Source organism: Gymnogyps californianus, chromosome 7 (assembly GCF_018139145.2).
Source record: "Gymnogyps californianus isolate 813 chromosome 7, ASM1813914v2, whole genome shotgun sequence".
NCBI lineage: Eukaryota > Metazoa > Chordata > Aves > Accipitriformes > Cathartidae > Gymnogyps > Gymnogyps californianus.
Window position 1 is genome coordinate 19,630,493 of NC_059477.1, and position 24,306 is coordinate 19,654,798.

Genomic DNA, 24,306 nt, shown 5'->3' on the forward strand with positions numbered 1-24,306 from the left:
CAAAACTAAATGCAACATTAAAAAGAACTCTGGCTGTAATCTGGAATTTCATCAGAAACATCAGATGAAGTCAAAGTAATCCTTTAATCAGCCAGCATGTACAACTCCAAGCCACCAAAGCATTAGGTCTGGTAAAGATGTAAACATTTGGGGCTTCCTCTAGGTTTCTGCACATTATTGTATTTCAGAACATAGGTATGCTCCAGGTGTACAAGGCTTGTCTAGCCTAGTAATAGTGAAGCTGAGGAGGATATATGATACCGGCTTTACACATAGCAAAGAAATAAAAACAGAGAGAAAGAAGATTCCATTTAAAAATTGATGCCAAATAGAAAAAGACCAATTGCAGACCAATCTAAATTTTAAATGGAAAATTAGAAGAAGGTCCATCCAACTCACCAGAAACCTGAGTTTTAAATAACATTCTGCCAAAGGGAAGCAGAATGTGGGGAACACGAGTGATTTTAAGGTGGATCACTTACAATGACATAATTATTTGTGGTTTCAGAGACCTGGCTTCAAAGCCCTCTCCAGTGATATTTTCTTCATTTAACAGTTTGGCTAAATTGCAGTAGCACCTTTTCCTTGGGTGCACCTTCAGCTCCTATGAGATATCAAAACTGACCGCTAAACTCAGTATCCAGAAAAGATTGTCAAAACTCTTCCATCTGCACACTGTGGTATTAACTTTCTGCAGACTTGCAGTCTCACAAATGCAGTTCTTGAGATACCAGTTTTACCTTTTGGATCTTCTATTTGCATATCTTTGCAGAGAAAAGAGGACTTTCCTGACTTGTAGACCTCGGTGTACTTTTCATGAATGCTTAGGCAAACTATCTGCAAGCATGACATGGTCGAGGAATAGACTACACGAGCACTGGGGAAGGAGAATGCATTGCCATTAGGAAGGATGAAGTGTCACTGTTTTGCTGGTTTTATCGATAGATACCCATGATTTGCCAGACCTGTACTGCCCGGAGCTGTTCCTGGCAAGCACCTAAGAACGGCACACTGTGGTTGTACACTGTGGTTTTCACACTCTAGGATAGAAGACACCCCCCTGAGATTTCACGTGTTTTCCATTGGTTTCTTTCTAGCTCATTTGAAAAAGTGGCAATGCCAAACAGCCAGAGAAGTTCTTGATTCTCCAGGGCAACTACAGAGATAGTAGGCTGCACAAGGTGCCTTCAGCTTAGCAAAACCCTCATGCCACTTAACTGCTGGGTATCCCCTTAGAGGAACAAGCTTAGAAAGATGATATATCATCTTTTTTTTTTTTAATTTTCAGCCACTTAAAAAAAAAAAAAGCCGCTGTCCATCTGAAGCACTTTGTACGCATGAGCCACCCTTCAGGCACTTGGTGGAGGTAAACTTCTCAACTGTCAGAAAGTCAGAAAAACTGCTGGACCTTTTGGTACAAAAGATCATCCTCTTAAGGATACTTAATGGCTGGGTAGCAGTCTCCTGTGTGAATGTATCCAAGTAATTATAGCTTAAAGTTATACTAATCACTCCGAATAGAGATGGACTGTTCCTCCTGCTGTGTCCCTCACTGCTCCCAGATGAGAACTACCCCAACAATTTGGGATTAGCAAAAACACTTGTTATACTATTAGCTTCATAACTTTATTAACATCTTTGATTATAGAACAGATGGATGAATCTTAATCATTCTATAATGGAAGATTAAATAGCTTAAATTATATCAATCATATTTAAGTCTTTACTTAATAAAACAACAGTTTAACTTGGGTCATCAGTAGGGTTTGAACCCAGGGCCTTCAGATTAGCAGCCAAGACTTCCTCCATTAAACCCATTAGCTGCTTGCAGTTGTACACTTATATCTGTGTACACTGGCCATTAAAATATACGACACACGCTGTGCCAGTGGATTACACATTAAATTTTGAGATTAAGAATTCCTAGGTTCCTTTTGTGCCTCTCAGAAGGAGTTTTGCCCCCTGAATACAGTAGGCAATGAGAAATGGGTCAGCTGGTGACAGTGTTCTGTTATATTTTTACATAAAGCTTGTATAAGTGTTCAGGTATCAAAAGACTTTACAAAAATGTCTGGTTCGGTTATCTTTGGTTCAGAGACATGTAAGAGCCAAACATGCATATTTGGTCTATGCGCTTTGAGATCCAGACAAAAAAAAGAGTTATTGAATCCCCATCCTGTCATTATGAGCAGAATATAACTATGAGAATAGAGTAAGAACTGTAGGAATTGATTACAGTATACTTTTTGTCATCTATTTCAAGTAAACTGGTTCACTGTAAACTAAAGTTTTCAGAGGATTTTTTTTCCTCTACATCATTTTTGCTGTGCTACCTAAACCTTAGGTAACCTCAGATACTCTTCACGACCTTCCCTGGGGTCAACACTGGTTTGCACTGACCCAGAATCCTAATTGCAGCTTGTTAAAGCCCTTTATCTACCACCTTATCAGTCGCCTTATCAGAGACAACACACCAAACTTTACTGAAGGTGGCAAATGACACCACTGACTGGAGGTAAGATGTATTATTCTCTGAATATTTAATGAAAGATCCAGTGGAGAGTGGCTCAACAAATCTCATGTGAAAAAGAGATCTTCAATCTTAACTGTAAATTTGAATGCATTAGGTTTACAGTGCCAGCCTTCAGCAAGCTTTGATTTCATGGCTGTGTGCAGAGAACTGATTTGTTCATTTTTGTAAATAATGTTGGACTAATAGAAAATGCATGGCTTAAAACAGAGCTGCAACTCCAAGACTGAAGGTGAAGCATGGTAAATGAAAGATCAGTCACTGATACTGAGTTTGAGAATATCACCTCCAAAAGAAAAAGCCCAAGAACACACTGAGGAATGTGTTTGGCTCCAGCTTAGTGGGAACAGAAACTACTAATTCCTCATCAAAAACACCTCCTGTGGCATCATTTGGCTTCCTTGGGGGGGGGCGGTCTAAAGGCAGGTCGAGCTCTAGTTAACTTTGGAAAACTCACAATAAAAGGTACAATTGCACAGTAGCTCCATAGCTGTATATTAAGTGCTATAATTCTGCAAACTTTGCAAGTTTGCCCATCAATCTTCCTCAAAACTTTACATACACACTTAAGATTAAAATTTTATTTGGAGATGTCATTTCACTTTACTGCGAATCAGTACATCAGCTCTTCTATAAGTGCACTCAGTTGCTCCCTGAAGAGAGAGAAACTTAGCAGTGGTATATATATTTCCTGCTCATTACACTGTAAAAACCCTTGGAGAACTGATACATTGATTAGCACAAGTCAGAAGTGCATCTTTGACTTGATCAATACATTTGTGTGTTGCGGACTGGCTAATGGCAAGTGTCAGAGTGCCCACCTGTTTGAAATAATTGCAGCATACAAGCATTAACCTATTGAAAGAGCGCATTTATTGGACACAAAGAACAATTTATGATCTTCAACTCTACAGCCTGTGCAATAACACTAACTGCCAAGTGGAGAAGAGATAGTTCAGCTATATTAAAATAGCAGGTAAATCTGGAGTCTGGGGTTTGCTCCAGGTATTTAAAGACCTGAGCAGAGCATAATGAAGGAACAGATGTACCACTTCAAGCCGGTATGGTACATGAGTAGCCTCAGAGGAGTGTTGGAACACAAAATGAAAAAAGATACAACTCTGATCAAAAATATATATCCAAAGGTTCAGAAAATACACACGCCTGTTTACAGAGACCCTCTGTATGGAGTCCTCAAAGTTTGATATAGATGTGCCATAACTGTAATTCATGTTGCTCCCTCAGGATAGGGTACTTTTTTATGCTCTTGTAAATTATTTTATTTCTTAAAATCGCTTTTCCAGGTGATCTGAAACACTTTGTGGGTTGCTTTTAAGTACTCCAATACTTCTGACTGGCCATGTTTTTCATTTTAAGCTCACAAAATGGAGGAGGAGCTCCCCTTTTTTGTTAATCCTATAAACCAGTAGATATAAAGTTCTTGCTTGAGATTAAGTTAGGTTGCCTTGTTGGCATGCAGAAATTAAATATTTCCCAGGAAAGCACCTAACAACCACGGTAAGGTTATTCTAGGATGAGCTGCTTTCAGTATTTTCTACTGCTGCTATTCTACTCCAAATGGCATATTTCCATACTCAGCAGGAGATAACTATTGTCTGGTGGTTCCACATCTCACTTGGTAGAGGCTACGTCTAACTTCTGGTACTCCAAGGCACAAATAAGCATGACTTTCCAAGCAGAACAGAGGAGACTCAGAGCAGCTGAGCTGCAGAGAGCCCTGGACCAGACCTGCCCACTTGCCTTTCTTGGAGGGGACAAGAGATGGCTGAACATGTCCTGATGTATGGAGATGGAAAGCGAGTAACTTCCAACAAGAGACAGCCTATGCTGGACTGAGCTACCCTAGATATTTCATATGGTTTTAAGGTTGAGTGCTGAAACTCTGCAGCTGCCAAAGCTGAATCACTATGGCCAGGGAAACACAAATTGCAGGGAACAGTCACCTGAGGGAAGTGCACGGTCAGGTGCTGGTGCCCTGAGTGGGTGTCCTGACTTCCCTCAAAAGAACCTGACCCAGAAATGAAGAGTTGTTTGATCTGAAACCAGCTTAATTTGTGTGGCTGCAAGAGGATCTCTTTCCATGTCAGAGCAGCTAAACTAATATCTTTTCCCAGTCTGTTTAAGACAAAGTGTTTCCACGGCCTTGCCTCAGAGGCCATAACATTGTGACTTTCTCCTGGCCCAGTCAGCTAGATCACCTTATCAGCGTAGAGCAGGAAGACTAGGACTTGCATATCAATCTCTGGTTTTAGTGTGATTACGACTCAGGGCCTTTACTAAGTTTGTCACATGCCTTTGTATAGGTGACAAACATGAGTATTTGAGATCGTTCTCTGAAACCTGATGCACTGAGGTTTTGTACTAGTTCCATGGAGATGGAGGTAAAACCTGGTCTTGGGAGGAACCCTCTTAATTATAGGTTAAGAGCTGCCACCTGAATTCAGACCCAGCACCTTGATTTATTCCTTGAAATAAGGCCAAATGGGTAATAGTAGCCCAAAAAGCTCATACAAGAGAAGTTAGGGGGCTGATTGTTTCTCCTATTGAAGTAAGGCAACTATGATTAGGAAGTGTAATGTTGAGTTTTTCCTGCTTAGTTTCTGCAGTGCTGAGTTTGCAGAAGAGAGAATGTGCACTTTTCAGGTATCTGGGAACTGCTTTTAAGTGTTTCTAACGCATCTGGTAGAGTCTGAAAATGCTTTAATTACTAAGGACTAGGACTGGTAAGGGTTGGGGGTTTTTGTTTTTTAACTTCTACTAGTAACCTGATGCTCTTTTCTATTTTTTTTTTTTGTTTCCTATAGTCACACTGAGGTTAGCTGTATAAATAACAGACATTTACTCACCCTAATGTGTCTTTCAAGAGAATAGCAGAGGATGAGGTACTATTGCTGTAACATAGAAAATAAATGTAGTGCCATTGTTAACAGCATGTAGTGCTCCTGCAATCCACAAAGGTACAGAAAAGTAAGGTGGATTTTAAATAATGATTAAAGGGGAACACTGAATTGATAAAGCAGCAAAATGACTCTCTTACCCCATAGTTTTGCAGTTTACATGTAAAATCCTTTAAATACTAGTGTTAATCTAGCTCTGTTTTCACTAGCTGCAGGCTGACACATTCATTATTAAGCAAAAGCCGTCCATTTTAGAGTGCTGTGGCAAGTGTCCGTGCTAATTGAAAAGAATCCTTTGGGACTTGCTCTCAGTACAACAACTGGCTCTCTCAGTAAAAAGGAGAGCTCCAGGTTTTGAGGCAGCCTTTAATTAAGTGTAAAAATGTTTCAGGAAGGTGGTGATAAGTAGCCCAAAGCAACTATGTTCTGGACTTCACTGCTGAGCTAGATCAACCCTCTGATATCGGCTGAAAGGACTTGTGAATCCAAGAGGAGCAGCATAAGGTAAGACACTGGTGACACAGGTTCTGAGAGACCATTTCAGATCCACTGATTTGTCTGTAGACTTGGTCTGGTGAAATATTCAGCTTTTGTCTTCAGGCTGTCCATAGCAGCACATCTAATACAGAAACTGTAATACTGACTTAGTATACAATCGTTCACGTGAAGTTCAATGCTTCTGTTTGGATGCTCTGCTTTGCAGTAACGAATACAATTTCAGATGGGAATTGTGCTGTCCAGGTAGATGTAGAATCCGTCATGCATCTTCTGTATTTCAGCGGTTGTCACAAACATAAAAAAACCCCCTCTGGTTACAGAGGTAGAAGGCTCTGAGTTGAGAAGGTGGGATTTTAGGTGTGGTGTTTAATTAGAATAGGCCAACCTTTTCATCGGCTAGGAGGAGATGGCTGTTCAGTTTGTCATATGCACACCCTTTGATTGCTATTCTCTGGTTGCTCCTACAGTTTAGTCTGTGTGAACAGACATCAGGTAGTGCCTGGTGAAGACACCGGCAGGCCACGCTTGGGAGGCAGTTAAGTACCCAGGGAGATCTAGCTTAGAATCCAGGCTTGAACAAAGCACCATGTCAAACACTGAGATGCCCATTTCATTGGTGTCTGTGGGTGATACCTGCCCAGGGAGTAGGCAGTCCAGGGGCACAGCCCCTGCAGCCCGAGGGAAGAAAGGGTTCTTGCAACCTCTTCTCAAATGCGCAGGAAGACATTTCCTGCTTGATGTGCACTGGATAGAAAAGCCTATTGTATGTGATGAAACTCCTATGCAGGTATCCATACCCGTCATGTTTAGAGAGTTTGCCTGCAGTACTTAGCTGCTCATATATATCTGAAGATAGTGTATCAAATTGGAAGTTGATGATGTACTGTAAATTTGACCTTTTTTTGGCCTGTACCATGTAATAGAATCATCCATTATGTTACACTTCATTACATTTTTCTTACATACCTTTTATATGAAACCCAAATTTCACTGGGTGGATGGTTCCCAAGAACCAAGACAACTTTTCAGTGCGGCTTTTATTCTTGCTTTTATTCTGTTCACTGTGTGAGTCCATGCCAGTCTGCTTGATATTCACCTCCTGAACTGAGTAAGGAATCATTGCCATAGGGATTTTATAGAGCTAGAACTTATGACTGATAATTTATTCATATTCAGATCTGACCCTTTTGGGACATGCCCTATGTAACAGAATCTTCATTACATCATCTTACATAATTTTTACACAGAACACCAATCCCACTGGATGGATGTTTCCCAAGAACTGGGACAAGTGCTTAATGAAGGAATCGTTGCCACAGGGGTTTTACAGAGTTACAGCTTGCTGTTGTTAATGTACATGCAGATAGGCAAACTGAAAAAGTAAGATTAAATATCAATTAATTTGGGACACTTCCAAAACATTCTTCTTTGGAAATGGGGAGCCCTTTTCTCTAAGCAAACCTTTGGAAAGACTGAGACTGTGTTTAAAGCACTGTTTGAGCATCAGTTGTTTAAGCTGCAAGATACCTCTGAAGCACAGCTTCATAAGCTTTATTTTCATCAATTTATACATGAGAATATAAAGAAAACACAAAGTGACTTACCGAGAAGAATACAATAAACATATAGCAAAAATAGCTCAATTTTAAACTTGGGGCTTCCTGTTCCTGGCACATCCTGTCCTTTTTACAGATCTTTTGACTCCAACTGCATGTATGTCTAACATGTTTGGAATCTGCATGGTTCCCAAACTGGAAAAAATGAGAAATTATGAGCAGCAATTTGTGTTTTCTTGTGGAAAATTTTTTCTTCAATGAGTTACTCAACACTTGCACTGTTGCTGAGATAACCATCAAACAGAGACGGAATATGCCATATGCAACTGTCTTAATTGTGAGACTGTTCTCTTCAACATATGTTTACAAATTGAATTCAGACTTTGTAGTGAATGAGAGATCCTCTGAATGTTGTCTGCTGTGCAGTTCTGCAGAGATGTCTTAGCATAGGGCATGTTTGTACAAATACATACATGCATACAAGTTTAAAATTCTTTTCTATGTTTTAAGATGAAGTCTGTGGTGGCTTAACCCCAGCTGGCAACTAAGCACCACACAGCCACTCGCTCACTTGCCCCTGGTGGGATGGTGGGGAGAATTGGAAGAGTAAAAGTGACAAAACTCGTGGGTTGAGATAAAGACAGTTTAATAGGGAAAGCAAAAGCTGTGCACGCAAGCAAAGCAAAACAAGGAATTCATTCACCACTTCCCATCGGCAGGCAGGTGTTCAGCCATCTCCAGGAAAGCAGGGCTCCGTCACGCATAATGGTTACTTGGGAAGACAAATGCCATCACTTTGAACATCCCCCTCTTCCTCCTTCTTCCCCCAGCTTCATATGCTGAGCATGATGTCATATGGTATGGAATATCCCTTTGGTCAGTTGGGGTCAGCTGTCCCAGCTGTGTCCCCTCCCAGCTTCTTGTGCACCCCCAGCCTACTGGCTGGTGGGGTGGTGGTGTGGTTTAACCCCAGTCAGAAGCCAAGCACCACACAGCCGCTCCCTCGCTCCCCGTCCCCCTTCCCCTGCTCCCAGTGGGATGGGGAGGAGAATCGGGGAAAGAAGGCAGAACTTGTGGGTTGAGTAAGAACAGTTTAATAACTAAAGTAAAATATAAAATTAACAATAATAATAATGAAATATAATAATACTAATACTACTAATAATAATAGTAATGAAAAGGAATATAACAAAAAAAAGGGGGGGAAAGGAAAAAAAACCCAGGGATGCACAATGCAATTGCTCACCACCCCAGAGCCGCGATCCACGCCTCCCGGCCAACTCCCCCCAGTTTATATACTGGAAATTTGGGGATCGAACCCGTGACCTTTTTACGTTATTAGCACCATGCTCTAACCAACTGAGCTAACCACTGGGCATGACATTCCATGGTATGGAATACCCCTTTGGCTAGTTTGGGTCAGCTGCCCCGGCTAAGCTCCCTCCCAGCTTCTTGCACACCTGCTTGCTGGCAGAGCATGGGAAACTGAGAAATCCTTGACTTCAGATAAGTGCTACTTAGCAACGACTAAAACATCAGCGTGTTATCAAGATCATTCTCACACTAAATCCAAAACACGGCACTGTACCAGCTACTAAGAAGAGAGTTAACTCTGTCCCAGCTGAAACCAGGACAGGTGGTGTGAGAAGCAGAAAAGGCCTTGACTCTGTGTAAGCACTGCTCAGCAGTAACGAAAACATCTCTGTATTATCAATACTGTCTTCAGCACAAATCCAAAACATAGCCCCATACTAGCTACTATGAAGAAAATTAACTCTACCCCAGCCAAAACTAGCACAACTCAAACAATGTTTCATAGCTTTTCTCTGTAATGATATTCTCCAAAATGCTCTGGGTGGGAGCTGGAGGAAAATAAAAATACAGGAACTGCCAAGTGAATGACTGTCAAATTCAGTAACCTGTCTCTGACAGTGGCCAATAATAGATGCTCAAGTGAGAACTGAAAGAAAAAGGACAGAAGTAATCCTATCTAACAAACTAATCAGCATAGGGACAGTTGGTGCCAGATGTTTCTCTGATTAAAACATCAAATACTGTAAGATTCAAAAGAAAAATTTGGTGCAGTCAATGAGACTCTCTCTAATGTGTACAGAAATAGATACATCACGTACAAACAGTTTCTCTCTCCTGATTTCCGTGGATTTTTAGCTTCTGAGCCTACAACTGACAGACACCCAGACTGAACGGGAGGCATGTGGTCTCAGTCAGGCTTCTAGATCTGAGGGGGACCGCAATGGTTAAAAGTCCAGAGTGCCAAGCTGTCATGAAGTAGGAAGGATGCTCTCCTCTTCCCACTCAACATCATCTACAAGACACAAGGGGCTTATGCCGTCTGGGTCCAGGCAGGTCTGGAAATGCTGGAAACTTAAAACCAAGAGGGCCACTGGAGGTCCGTACCCTCTCTCTCACCAGGTGACATGCTCTGCCAGGGCTAATAGGAGCTTTTAACATTGATGATCATACTCTTCCTCAAAGCTGTAAAGGAGGTGGGAAGATTTTGTTTTGTAGGTGATGGAGTTGACTTGTTAATAAGGTCTTAATAGTTAAATCCTGTTTTGAAAACATTCATCCCCGCTCCCATATCATCTGCTGACTTTCCACCTTCCATTCTTTGGTGACTGGAGCACTTTGCTGTTTCCATTATTTATAGCCATGGCTAATGAGCAGTCATGTCTGACAAGCAGCGGATAGAGGATCCCCTGATATTCTAGCACAGAGAAAAGTCACTCTGAGGGAACCAGTCACCCTAAAGAATACCAGCCTGTAGAGAAGCTGGGTCAGACAGCACCCAGAGAAGCCACGAAAGAGTGGTGACTCCAGAGTCTGCAAATGCAGATACTTTTTAGTCTAGTCACACAGCCTTGCTGGAAGAGCTTGGTTCTGTCCTCAGGACACCTGTTTGCCAAGAGGATGATGACATTCCTTGGGAAAACTTATTTTTCAGGCAAAGATCCCTTTCAGGTCTGCCCCGCTTTTTTTTTTTTTTTTTTCCCCCACACACACAAGGCCATTTTCAGTCTAACCATAGCAAGTCCAAAGTAAACTGTTTAGCAAATAGATGATAGTAAATGTTCTCCTGGATAACCTTGGTCAGAGATAGAAGTTGGCAGTGCTGGTCACACGGGCAGGATTTCAGGTTGGTGCTAGCTACTGCTGGGAATTTTCCTCTCTGCCATGTTCCAGCGTTATGTTTCATGCAATGGTACGGCTCTCAGTTGCAATACTGTTTCCATTTCTCCCCAGCATGAAAGAAACAACTAGAATCCTGGCTTGCAATCTGTCTCACTAATGCTTAAGCTGGTGTTCACAGCCCTAAGGGCTTGTAGGCAATTTAATTACATTCATTTCATAATTTCAAGTGATGGTATTTTGTAAACATTTTTAATGTATCATCATTAATATGCTAAGGAAAGAAAACTACTTCTGCCAGGAAAGAGGAAATAAATCTTCACTATCTTTTTGGTCCACTAGTTTACATTTAGAATAGAACACCTTTTCTGAAAAGCTGTTGGAGACATATGCTCCCATTATTATCTCACAGTGATTTATCACTAACTCTAAAATAAACATTATATCCAAGTTACCTGCTTGCTACTGCCCTTACTATGCCATTTCAGAATATCTTAAAGAACCAGCATAGGAACATTGATGTGGGTTTGGTGGGTTTGGGTTTTTTTTGCCTGCGCTTAGTTTTTGTACTGTTGCCAGGCTTATTTTTTCAAATTGTATGAAGTAAGAGGGAGAGAAACAAATAAAAACAAAATTACCAGCTGAAATCCTAGGTAGAGAAGGCAAACTCCCACACAGAAACCAATACTTGTCCTTATTGGAAGGATGCTGAGTCCAAAAATTTTCATGTTCTAGGGGAAAGGGAAAACATACGTAAGGTATGCTATACCCTTAAGGCTGAGAGGATGTTTTCACTCACGTATTTGGGGCTGGGTGAGTCAGTGCAGCCCTCAGAAGCTTGAAACAGGCATAGACCATGGTCTAAGCTGTAATTCTGCTGTCAGCTGCCCAGAATCTCCCCGTTTGTGAAATGGGACATCTGTTCTCCACTTTCCAGCCACCTTTGCAAGTAACAAATAGCACTATGTCCAGTAAAGTTGAGAAGAAGGTGTTTTCTTGTAACTGGAAGATCAAGGTGACCCAAGACACAAGACAAGTGGAACCTGTAGTCCTCTGCCTTAGCATGTGGTGCCTGCCTCTTGGTTAACAAATCACAGGCTGCACCCGCTTCAGAGGAACAACTCCATTAAATTATGGATATTTACTTATATTTGAGATAAGAGTGCAGTGTCGCTCTCCGTGTAAGGGATCCTCTTATGTCAGAGCTGTGTAAACCAAAAATAATTAACAGTTCCAAAACAACTTACCTTGAGTTGAGGTTAAGGAAGAGAGTGAGGTTGGGGGAAGTTATACAATTGTGTGGCTACATTTTAAAAGGTGACTAGAAGCCACTTGAGTACTTCCTGAAGGCTAATCTTATTTATTTTGGTTTTAGATGTTTGATCTATGTTGCAAATCTTCTAGTTCTTACACTCTGTACAGAATTAGAGCTCAATTAAGGAGTTTGGTCACAAGATGCATCATTGCCCCAAGCTGAAAGATGAGGGGAAGGAGGGAGAAAGGTCACTACTCAGCCCTTCATTACTGTACCATTTTCTCCTTTGTTTCTGGTGATCACTGCTGCAGTAAAATTTGTTAATAGCTGTGTGAGGGAAGCTAGCCAAGCTGAAGTATCTCTGCTTTTTCATTAAAAACTTCACCCAGTGTCAGTAATGTTCCATTTAAGCCTTTTTATTAAATGTCTTGGGCAGTGGATTAATCCTGAACATTTAAGATACTTGTTTCCCTTTTGGAAAGGCGGCTTTAGACTCATAAATGTTTGTCACTGCAGGAAACTACTAAATCCTGATCCTGCTCCATTCTGTGCTTCCTGTTTGTTGTGAGGTTGTGCAGTGGCAAAACTGTACAGAAATTCTGGGCTGGTTATTTTAAAAAATAATAAAGAAATACAATAATCGCCATCGGGTATAAAACTCTCATTAAGTGCAGTGGAGACTACTGCTTTAGGATTATTAGAACAGCACTTCTTGGTTTTAAAGCATTGAGAAGAATTGCTTTTTTACCATGTTTATAAACTGATGTGTGCAAATGCAAAACTTGAAGGATTGCCTACAGATACTTGCCAAATACAATATAACTGATGCTATGTGGTCCTAGAGCAATGTTGTGTTTTACTCTGTGGAAGTAAGCTCTGAGTTGCATGTTTATTTACTGCAAATGTTTTATATTTTTCAACATCATCTCTCTAGTTATTTTATCTGGTAGATTTTTAGTATAAAATATAGACATGCAGCACAGAATACCACAGGAGGTTTTCTTGGCAAAAATGCATGTAGCCTGCTAGAAGACAGGAGCTGAGGTTAAAAATAGTTAGCATGTGGCAGTGCAAGATGGGGGTTTGGGACTTTAAGATCCACTCTAATTATTCACTAGACCAGTATGCTTCTGTCATCTCCACCAATTCAGAATAACACTTGGAAAGTGACCCTCGCTATCATACATAATGTGGCAGCTTAATTGGCAAGAAGAGGGTGAAAAGTAGGCTAGGAAAACCCTTTGAGACTGATGGAGCATATTTCAGTGGCTTCATCAAGGTAATGTTCCCCAGGTGATTGGAGGCAGCAAATATTTCATCAGGAAAAATATAAAGGTGCTTCAACTGCACAACCCCAAACAAATGATTACAAACACATTTTTTTTAAAGAGCCTTTCATATCCTATGTATCTAGAGGAAAAGTAGAAGAAAATGATTAATTTTAATACCCATAAATTATGGTGTTAGTACACCTAAAAATAACTTGCATTTGCAGTGAGGTTTAACTTAAATAGGTTTTCAGTTGTAATACATGTTTGCTTTCATCAAAGGAGGAAAGCAGTCAATACGTATTTTTGTGCAGGTACATAGCATGCCCTTTTGCACACGTGCTCAGAACAGAAATAATACTGAAGTACCCCTAATTTCATGGTCACAGAGCCTATCTAGACCCATCAGGCTCACAAAAGCTCACATTTATTCAATATTCAATTTACAGTCAGATTTTATAAAGACCCTTTTAAGTGGAAACAACATAGCTACCATAAGAAGAATTTCAGATTAAAAAAACCACAAATTAAATGAAGACTCTTTTTTGTTATGACTTTCTAGATAGTATAGTAAAACTACAAAGAAAGGAACTTCTAGAGTTTCCAGGACAAGTATCCTGATTCTGTTAAACCCAGATTTAAATAAATAGTCAAAACATTAAATATCTATTTTAAACAAAATTTGTAGCCCCATTATTAGAAGAGGTGCGTGTCCCCACATCAATATAAGGTTAATTATTTATATTTCCTCATTAATCTTTTCTGTCAAAAAGACATCATCATGTGATTTTGCTTTTTTAACATTACTAACATGTACCACGAAAACTAACATAAGCTTCTGTTTTGACCTAACAAAATGCATGGGAAACTGGAAAACACTTTCTCCTATCGTTACCTGCGCACATAATGTAGGTTGTTATCACCAAGGGTCCCATGTTCATATGACCAGACTAGATGCTCTAGGAGTCTAGATTAACTTGGGGACAGCTTTAAATGACTTAATCATATTTGAAATGGAAATGTGCTAGCTAGTTGTTAATCGCCAGTTAAAATAATTCCTGATCAGCAGTGACTAAAAATATTTGAGGGTAATGGTGTTAGTCCCAGTCTTTTGGACCATGTGTTCACATCCCAAAATCAGACATCCTCATGTATGCTCTAACCAGAGGGAGTTAAGTAGCTGAATGTGTCTGGCCAGAGTGTTTTTTGTTTTAAGACAGGTCTACAGGAGATCTGAGCGTGGATATTGTCTATGCTACCGGAAAAAGAGGAATTTGATTTCACATCCAGGAAAAAAATAAAATGGAAGTTTTGTTTGATACTGAACTACAGATATTTATGATCACCATGCTCAGTACTGAGATATAATCAGGGATATAGTATTTATACCTTACTGGTTGTCATACTTTTTCTAATGCCTACAGCTTTGACCTGAAAGAAAACAGTGTCATTATAATGGGCCACACACAATCAGAGATGTCTCTTCCCAGAGTTAATTCTTCTAACAATTTTCAAGGCTGATACAATTTTCATTACTGAATCCGATAAACAAATATAAAGTACAAGAGGATGTTTCAATTACACAAATCTGTCAGCCTATACAAAGAATGTAACATTTCTTAAACTGACTGCTGTGCTATATGTTAATTAGTCATCACCAGAGAATGCAGGGCTCCATTAGCAGGCAGGTGCATGTGAGACGATGTTAAAGGAATATATATGCACGGATTCTTGAGTCTAACCATCTTATTTGCAATCTGTTACTGAGCTGGAATTTAGTTAAACGTCTTGAAGATGTACAAAATAGCTTGTAGAGCAGGCACTGGCTCTTAAGTAATTGGCAGCAGCGCTAGCTCATTAGAATAGCCTCTCATCTGACATGCCAAATGTGCCCTGTGTTGAGCTGTTCAATAATCAACAACCAATCGTTCCTCTTTTCACATCACTCAGCATGACAAATCAGTGATATTAACCACATGGGTTAAGGCCAATGCCAGTCATTGTTTACATCTCAGGTTAGCCAATTCTCTTTCAATCAATACAATGTCTCTAAAAATACAATATAAATAGACTGGTGTGTAGTCTTCATAAAAATCACATGACTTCCCCATATTTTAAAAAGAAAGCAATAAATTATAGATGTGCAATACAAACAGTGGTATGAAACTGGCTATATTTAACTTGAAGGATATATGGACCGCATTGCTGAAAGGAACCGGTCACTGCATTTGCCAACACCCAACTCGCAGGAGATACCAAAACCTAGAGTTTCAGAGGAACACATGATAAAAAGCCCACATGGAGGAAGTCCTTTAGCTTTTCTTATGCTGAGTCAACTTGTCAGTAGTGCATTCACGCTGATGATGCCTAAGCCCTTCTTCTAAGTGATGGGAGTTAAATGATGAGAAGCCCAGGGTATCCTTTTCTGTGTGCGTTACTTCCTGTTGGTCAGTGCTGAATTTCAGCTGCTGTTGTGCATCTCTTACTCAGCTTAGTTAGATTCCTCTCAACCTCACAGCCTTCCCTAGTCTTTACCAAGCTGAATAATTTAGTCATCTGTGCATTTTATCACCTCAGTGCTCACCTGTGGTCAAAGATCACTGGTAAATAAGGAAAGCAATACAATATGGTCTTCAGACAGTACTATTTGCTGCCTTATTGTGCCACCATTGGCCATGAGAGCAAGCGTTTGTTCACTCTTATCCACGGCATATTGCTGGTCATCCCTCAGTTCTGACATAGAACAGCACTGTGCTTTTCACTCTTTCACTTCCTGACTTCAGCAAAAGCATCTCATAGAAACGTAGCAATGAATCAGTGAGTCTAGTATTTACCTGAGGACAATTAAATCCCATATTCTCCTTATCTCATCACTAGTTTTGTAAGCAATAGTGGTGGAAATCCACAAAGTACTGCGACTATCACAAATTTAAAATGCTGATAATATGCCTGTATACGCTAAGCATACTAAATCCTGCTGATTCTGTCAGTTTGGAAAGAGCTGCAGGCTAAGTGGAGCAGGGTGATGTGCTCTGAAGGCAGCTGAAAGGACATGAGACATAATTCCAAAGAGGGAGGCTGGAGAAAAGGATAAGTAGCCAGTAATATTAGAAATTTCTTGAGCTCTTTGATCCTAAACAACGTGTAAGATCTGACAAAGAGGTGCTTCTCTTGTTCTGCACGTGATGTTTGTGATCTGCCAAGCTGCAGATCTTGTCCCTGCAGCCAAGGACACAGCAAGCTTTCAGCTTGCCTACTTCAATCCCTGGCTTTCCACTTTTAGCAAAAGTCCTGCAGCTGGTTACCTCCTCAAATGACCACCTGCCATCATTTTTTCTCCAGCTTTGCTTTCACTGATAACAGAGCAACACATGAGCAACAGGGGACTCCTCGAGTAGTGCCTACACACAAGGTCTGTCTGCAGGCTGAGCGGTAACACAGCACTGGTTACCTAGTGGGAGTATCTCACTGCGGCTCCTTGTCTCTCTATTTTCTCCCTCCCCTCCCTATTCCCCCCCATTATGTATCAGCATAGTAACTTGATTTCAAAAGTTTTGATAACATCATGTTTTGTCTGAATTTTGACTTTATTTCCTGTTTCATTTCTGGCACCCAAAGGTTTTGTTACACTGCTTTTGGTTACTCTCTTCCTTTTACATAGAAGGTGATAAAAATCTATACACCATATCTAAATATGTATTCATATAGTATAGACACTAGAGAAATTAAAAGGCAGAACAAGGGATGCTCAAAAGATTCTGTAAATATGCATAGTGGCTGTCATTAAAAGTACATTTATCCAGACTCCCACTGGTCTATCTGGGCGTAGCTAGCCTCCCTTGTGCAGTACACGCTGTACCACTGTGGGAAAATACAGTGCAGGGGGAAGTTATTTGCTTATCATGGGAATCACATAATAAATACATCCCGAGATGGTCAGGATAGCTATTACTGTGCCTTGGCGAGCTTGGGCATTTAAATGTCTAGCCATTTTTCTTTTTTTAACAGCTCATTTTATATACAGTACATCATTGTACCACTGACCTTTTCTCTTCTGACTTGTGCTGATGACATCATGAAAATGACAAGATTACCAGGAGCGATGGAAATAGGTGCTTATCATTGTACAAATTAGCAAAGAGCTGGCAGCAACAGGAACAACATGATAGGCTACTACGTCTGCTCTGGTGCAGACGAGAAGACCACATCCCAGCCATCTAAAATTGGCAATGAGAATTCAGTCAGGGACAAAAGCTCCTGTTTGCCCAGGAGCTTCTCTCAGTGTGGGAGCATCCAGATGAAAATGTCTGCTTACCATCTATTAAAACATGGAGTTAAAGCTATTAAAAAGCCAATATTTACCAACTTCAATACATAAAGAGCACACTTGCTACAAATATCTCCTTTTTTAAATGTGAAGCTTAGTCATATTTTCTGGGCTGAATTTCAGTAATTACTTCCACATAACCTCTCTACTCATTTGAATTCCCTTATTCAGTTTTACAGTTATAGTAAGCACTGACATGCTTTCACTGTATTTCATGGTGGTTTTAAAGTTCTCATAAGAATATAGGGTTCTTGTACTATCATTTGAAATGCATTGATATTCCTGAGACATTAGTCTTGACTCAGTATAGTAATATTATTAGGCCTGTAGCAAAGCTTATTTAGTAGATTCATGCTCATGCTTAAAGTTAAGCATGGTCTTAGTACCGTACTGAACTGGGGTCTTGGAAACATAGCTATGCATGCTGATTTACTAGGATAGCGCTGTAGGGTTAGTAAAATAATTAAAGGGATGTCAGCCAGGTAAGAGATATGGAAGATCACACAGAAATGAATAACTTATGTAATCACACTCTGGCTATGATGAGAACGAAAAGGATATTTTGAGTTGTGTTACTTAGGTGATCTGCCAGCCCAAAAGACCTCCTCTGGCTTCTATTCCTATCACCACCATCCCCCCAAAAACCCAAACAAAACCCAAGAAAAACGAACTGGATGTTGTTTTCTGTTTACAAATTTGTTTTCTGTGCATTATCAGAAGTTGCAGATAACTATGAAATAGATGAGGTGAGGATTAGACTGCCGTGGGTCATTCCAGGGCCACTCGGGTGCAGCAGGTATTGGCACAGTGTTATGATGACTGTAGGTGAAAAAGGAGATTTCAGTTTTCTTAATAACATTGCAATGGTTTTTTTTGTGGTGGTCTGTGGTGGGTTGACCCTGGCTGGATGCCAGGTGCCCACCAAAGCCACTCTATCACTCCCCCTCCTCAACTGGACAGGGGAGAGAAAATAAAATGAAAGGCTCGTGGGTTGAGATAAGGACAGGGAGATCACTCACCAATTACAGTCACAGGCAAAACAGACTCGACTTGGGGAAAAATTAGTTTAATTTATTACTAGTCAAATCAGAGCAGGATAATGAGAAATAAAACCAAATCTTAAAACACCTTCCCCCCACCCCTCCCTTCTTCCCAGGCTTAACTTTACTCCTGATTTTCTCTACCTCCTCCCCCCCCGCCCCGAGCAGCACAGGGGGATGGGGCAGGGGGGTTTGGGTCAGTTCATCACACGTTGTTTCTGCCGCTCCTTCCTCCTCAGGGGGGAGGACTCCTCACACTCTTCCCCTGCTCCAGCGTGGGGTCCCTCCCACGGGAGACAGTCCTCCACAAACTTCTCCAACGTGAGTCCTTCCCATGGGCTACAGTTCTTCACGAACTGCTCCAGCATGGGTCCCATCCACGGGGTGCAGTCCTTCAGGAACAGACTGCTCCAGTGTGGGTCCCCTGCGGGGTCACAAGTCCTGCCAGCAAACTTGCTTCAGCGTGGGCTCCTCTCTCCACGGGTCCACAGGTCCTGCCAGGAGCCCGCTCCAGCGCGGGCTTCCCACGGGGCCACAGCCTCCTTCAGGCATCCACCTGCTCCGGCGTGGGGTCCTCCACGGGCTGCAGGTGGATATCTGCTCCACCGTGGACCTCCATGGGCTGCAGGGGCACAGCCTGCCTCACCATGATCTTCCCCACGGGCTGCAGGGGAATCTCTGCTCTGGTGCCTGGAGCACCTCCTCCCCCTCCTTCTTCACTGACCTTGGTGTCTGCAGAGTTGTTTCTCTCACATCTTCTCACTCCGCTCTCTCTGGCTGCAACTGCAACTCCCCTGTAACTTCTTTTCCCTTTCTTAAATATGTTATCACAGAGGCGCTACCACTGTTGCTGACTGGCTCGGCCTTGGCCAGCAGCGGGTCCGTCTTGGAACCCGCTGGCATTAACTTTATCGGACACAGGGGAAGCTTCTAGAAGCTTCTCACAGAAGCCACCCCTGTAGCCCCCCCGCTACCAAAACCTTGCCACGCAAACCCAATACATGGTCTTATTATATCTGCTGAGAATGTTGGCTTTTTATCATTCATGAACAGGTAAATGTTTCCATAAGAAAAGGCTTTTCCTTTATGCTCAAAAATATAATACTTTTTATTACCTTGAGACCCAGATGGAGGGAGGAAGTGAGGGCACAATCAAATACACAGGAAAAAACCCATTGCCCTGGGAAGGTCACAATGTAGTAATAAGGCATGTCCTTCAATAATCATCGTGACTTTAAGGGGAATAATGATTTAGGATCATCCTCATTTGCTTTGTCAGAATTTCCTGTAGCATTCTTTTGCCCTGTATTCCCACCACTCTTGTGGATCGTGCATGTGGTGTTAGCGAGATTGAATGAGCTGTACTGGGTAGCCCGGCGCTCTATGTCTTTATCATCAGAAAAAGATGGCAGAACAGCACCTGTTTCCCTGACTGCAGGCGTTCTGGTACTTTATCTGTATGTGCATAGCTGGAGGCTACACTAGATCTCTTTGCTCTTGTGGTTTGGTAATTCCAGTAGCAGGTAGCTTTGGCAGCAATTCATATCTGTAATGGTATCCATGACTGTCTCTCAGTGAAGCGGATGTGCTCATTTCTATCCATGATTCTTTTATCCTAATTGAATTACTGGGGCACACTAATGTAAAACATGACTCAAACTACAGACTAGGTGATGGCCTTCATACCACTGTGCCATGTCATGGTTTTCCTACTGCTTATAGATCTCCCTGCGGATAGCAAAAAGAAACCTATAGGCTCCCTGCCTGGGTTGGCACCTCCCTGAGAAGTGGCTCCATGCAGCTGCTCAAATTAACTGGCATATACAGGGAGGGACAGAGGAAGGGATTTTTGAAGAGACACCAGCTTTAATGTAGGCAGGCTCATCTTTCTCTGCAGTCAGTGAAAAGGGAAAGGCCTCCTCCATATTCAGCTCCTGTTTCTCGAACTATTAAGTGACTACTCCAGGAGTCTCAATTCCCTTTGAGTTTTCAATATTTTTTTTAGCAGGCAGCTAAAAATTAGCTAGCTATGACTACACAAACAACAATGAATATCAACAGTCTTATTGCAAAGAAGACTAGTAAGACCAAACAGGGAATTACCAAGAATCATCAGAGTACCATAGTTAAATGCAAGGTAATCCCCCAGTATATGTAAGTCAGTAACTTTCAGAAAGTGTGTCCAAATCCCTGGTCCACTCCCAACTTTCTGAACTCAGTCAAATTTGCTGTTGGTTAAAGTGCTTAGAATAGCACATGTGGAAATTTTAATGCAGAGCACTTCAGCCTTTCATTTTATATCTGACAGGAGATGCGTCAGTTTGGGTTCTTCATCTGTCTTTGGAAAAGTGTGGGTGTGAGCCTCTTCCCGTCACACCCTGTACAGGCAGCCTGACCAGACTCACTTCCCAGGCTAGCATTAGGCTTTTGGAGATCCCTCACTGTATTTATGTCTTGTAAAGATCCTATTGCATTGTCAGCACTTAACACCAGATAATAATTCTGGAGCCAGACACTCCCATCACAGGCCACAAGTCACTTCTATTGATTTTAAATAGAATGCTGCTTTTATCTCCACTCCATTCAGGAAAGAGTGTGGTTGGGTCACCCTCACTATATATATATATCATTTGAGTAATACAAGAAAAGTAACATACTGGAGGAAACTCTTATACAAAGGCAATGCTGCTTTATACTACCTCCTAGAATGGTGCACATAAGAAGGATATATTTTTTTCTTTGAAAGTGAAATAATTCAAATGAAATTATAGAGGTATTGTTGCTACCTTAAATATGGGTGGGAGATAATAAATTTTCCTCTTCAATTTGTAAGTCTTTTGAGCAGCTGGTTAATAGTTACTAGCCTCCATTAACAGCAAGTAACCAATACTTAAGTCTTAACCCCAAATTAATTGTATAAAAAACAAACAATTTCAGTAAAGAACATTGTCTCTAAGAAGTCTAGTTTGATCAGGTTCCTTCAACACAATCAGAAGAAAGAGAAAAATGTATGTGGAGTTAGCAACAGATACCACACCACCACGTGAGTCAGTGAGGCTATCGAGGAGAGTAGATTTTGGGACTTTGCACCTGGCTTGCTTTTGAAGCAATCTGAATGACTAAATGGTGGGGGGGAGGGATTATAAGGGACTCTTTAAATATATATATATATGTATGTATGTGTGTGTGTGTTACCAAAAAAAAGTTGTTATTAATGCAGCAGTAGAACCTTAAGTTACAGACAGACATTAGGCATGGCTGCTCATAGCAGGACCCAGATGCCAAACTAGAAAAGATACATAATGCTTCCCACAGCAGCATCTGGCTTTTTGGCAGAGTCTACACACTTGGGCATTGATGACTCTGGATTTGCTTCATAGTCTTTCAAACAGCTAGATTGCAGTGGCCCTGGGCAAAACTGCAGAACATTTTCCTCCATAGCATATCATTTCACATAGCATTTCCCTTTTCCTAAATAAATTTCTCACCGCCAGATAAGCAAAAATTGAACTGCTCAGACCTTTAACACAAAAATATTTTAATGTTGGAAAAAAGCAGGACCTTAAATGCTCACTCTTGTGTTTGGTTTTGGGGTTTTTTTGTGTTGCAGATTAACCATTGATCATGACTGTATAGAAAGACTTGGGAAATATCCAATGTGAGTATGCCCTGCCTGCAAATGAGAGAAGGGCCCAAAGTGCATGCATATGCTTGCATGTCCTTAATGGATTTAAGCTGGTAGTATGTCAAAGTAAAATATGTTATACTGATATATAATGAAGCTATCTCTTAAAGCAAGTTACAGTAAAGGAGGGAATCACTATATTTTCATTCTATACCTTTCACCAAAGGCTTTTACAATGATATTAAATATTAACTCTGTATAGGTTTAATCCCAAGGCGCAGCAGCAGCCTTAAGGTTAATAGTCCTTTTAATTAAAGGATAAGTCAGTTATTGAACACAGAAGCTAATCACAAAAGGATTACCACTGAAAATGAACATAGTCTGTGCAATTAGTCTGATAATTAAGACTTAAGTACTGGACAGAGATCAAAGTGCTTGTAATCTGCAATAAAGTTCCTAGAGTTGTAAGGATTTTCAAAATGTTAGTTTGTGCTTTATTGCACCTTCCATTTATTGTGTACCCATGATAGCAGCAAACACATTTTCCCAATGGATATCAGCATGTATAACTGCAACAGCTGTTACTACATAAGCCTGGTGTTTCTCACAATATGATTACTCTGTCAACGACTACCATAAAAGGTGGCATCTGTATTCATCAAAAAAAGTTATCAATAAATGTAAAGCCATACAACAATTAGAGATCTCCAAGGAAGAACAAATCCAACCAAAAAAAATGTGAACTACACTATCTAATTACTAAGATTGTTAATCAATAAAATGCCTTCATAACTTTTAATTAAATTTTTATTTGAACTGGATGTTTAGAGAATCTGATTCTTTGTTTTCGTTTCATTTAACAGTTGCACTACTAAAGTACTGGTGGCATCTGTGAACAACCATCCTCGGGGGGACACTTCATGTCTGTAATTGCATTTTGTCACCTACAGAGGGTGTTAAGAATCTTGTTAAAAATAAAGGAAATAGTTAGGAGACATCTCACTGTAGCCATTATTATAGTGCAAATTACCAGGTAGAGCAATCCAGAAGCTGTCAGGAAAGGTTAGTAAGAAAGAGTGTCAGGAAATCAACCATTCAGCAATTCATCATGGCCTAACACTAGCTCTAAAATGAAAGCTTTTAAAAAGGCATTGTTTTATGAAGTAAGGGACATTATCTTTTTTTTTTTTTACAGCAGTGAATAAAGATAACAAGGAGAGTGGTTCTCTTATGAAAGATATAAAGACATAATGATGAAAAACGCCGATTATTTTATCACACAAATTTGCAGGCAAGGTAAAAATGAGACAGAGGTTGTTACAATTGAAGGAGGCCATTGCTGTATATTACCTCACCTTTATTTTTATTTTAATTTTGGAATATGCAGTCTGATTTTTGCAATTCTTGTTCAGGGGAAAAAAAATGACAGGCTTTCCAGGTCACTAGTCTGGTCCCTAAAGGCTCTGTAAGATGTCATGAAAACATAGAATTTGTTTTTCAGGAAGTTTTTACAAGTGCAGTCTTGATACTGATTGTAACACAGATTGCCTTTGTTCTGTTAAGGGATATTAGAAGAGTTTGTTGGCATTTGTCTCACTAGCAAATAAATGTTATCTGCCTCTTCCTTTAACTTTCAGATTTAGCTAGTCAGTAAGGACCTTCTGATGTTGACTGTCGATGATGATTGTCCCCTGCTGTAATGCCACTGGTGTGGCCATATCTGTTCTCTGTTATAGACTGCTGTTGTTACGGTGCACTCTCTGAGGAATGCCATCGCTGCTGTTTTGGGTTTTGTTGGTTCACATTCATAATTATGGCAAAGCACTGGACACAAAACTTGATCTTCTATAAAGCAGCTAAAATTGTACCGTCGGGGGCGGGGGGGGCACCAAACAAAAACCCCCTCCAAACCACCAGAAGACTAAACTAGTAAAACGTCAAGAAAGAACAGTTTGCATAGGCCAGTAGCATTTTCCTGGTTAATTCTGGCTGGGTGAAGTGGAAGGAAGAGAGTACAGTTTGCTGGTGGGGGAGGAGAGTTCCCATAGTGTATGCAGAGAAGAAACAGATTATACATGTACTACAGATTCAAATTACTGGGACAGCCTATCATAAGCATCAGAGGCATAAGGAAGGTAT

General features: G+C 40.8%; 1 long non-coding RNA gene across 1 annotated transcript; it reads left to right on the forward strand.

Annotated features, from left to right (window-relative positions):
• Positions 1–5,136: 5,136 nt before the first annotated feature.
• LOC127018668 (uncharacterized) lies at positions 5,137–23,089 on the forward strand. The gene is made up of 4 exons (XR_007766801.1): positions 5,137–5,194; positions 5,840–5,952; positions 22,153–22,200; positions 23,031–23,089. It is a non-coding gene; the product is annotated as an uncharacterized LOC127018668 (long non-coding RNA).
• Positions 23,090–24,306: the final 1,217 nt, after the last annotated feature.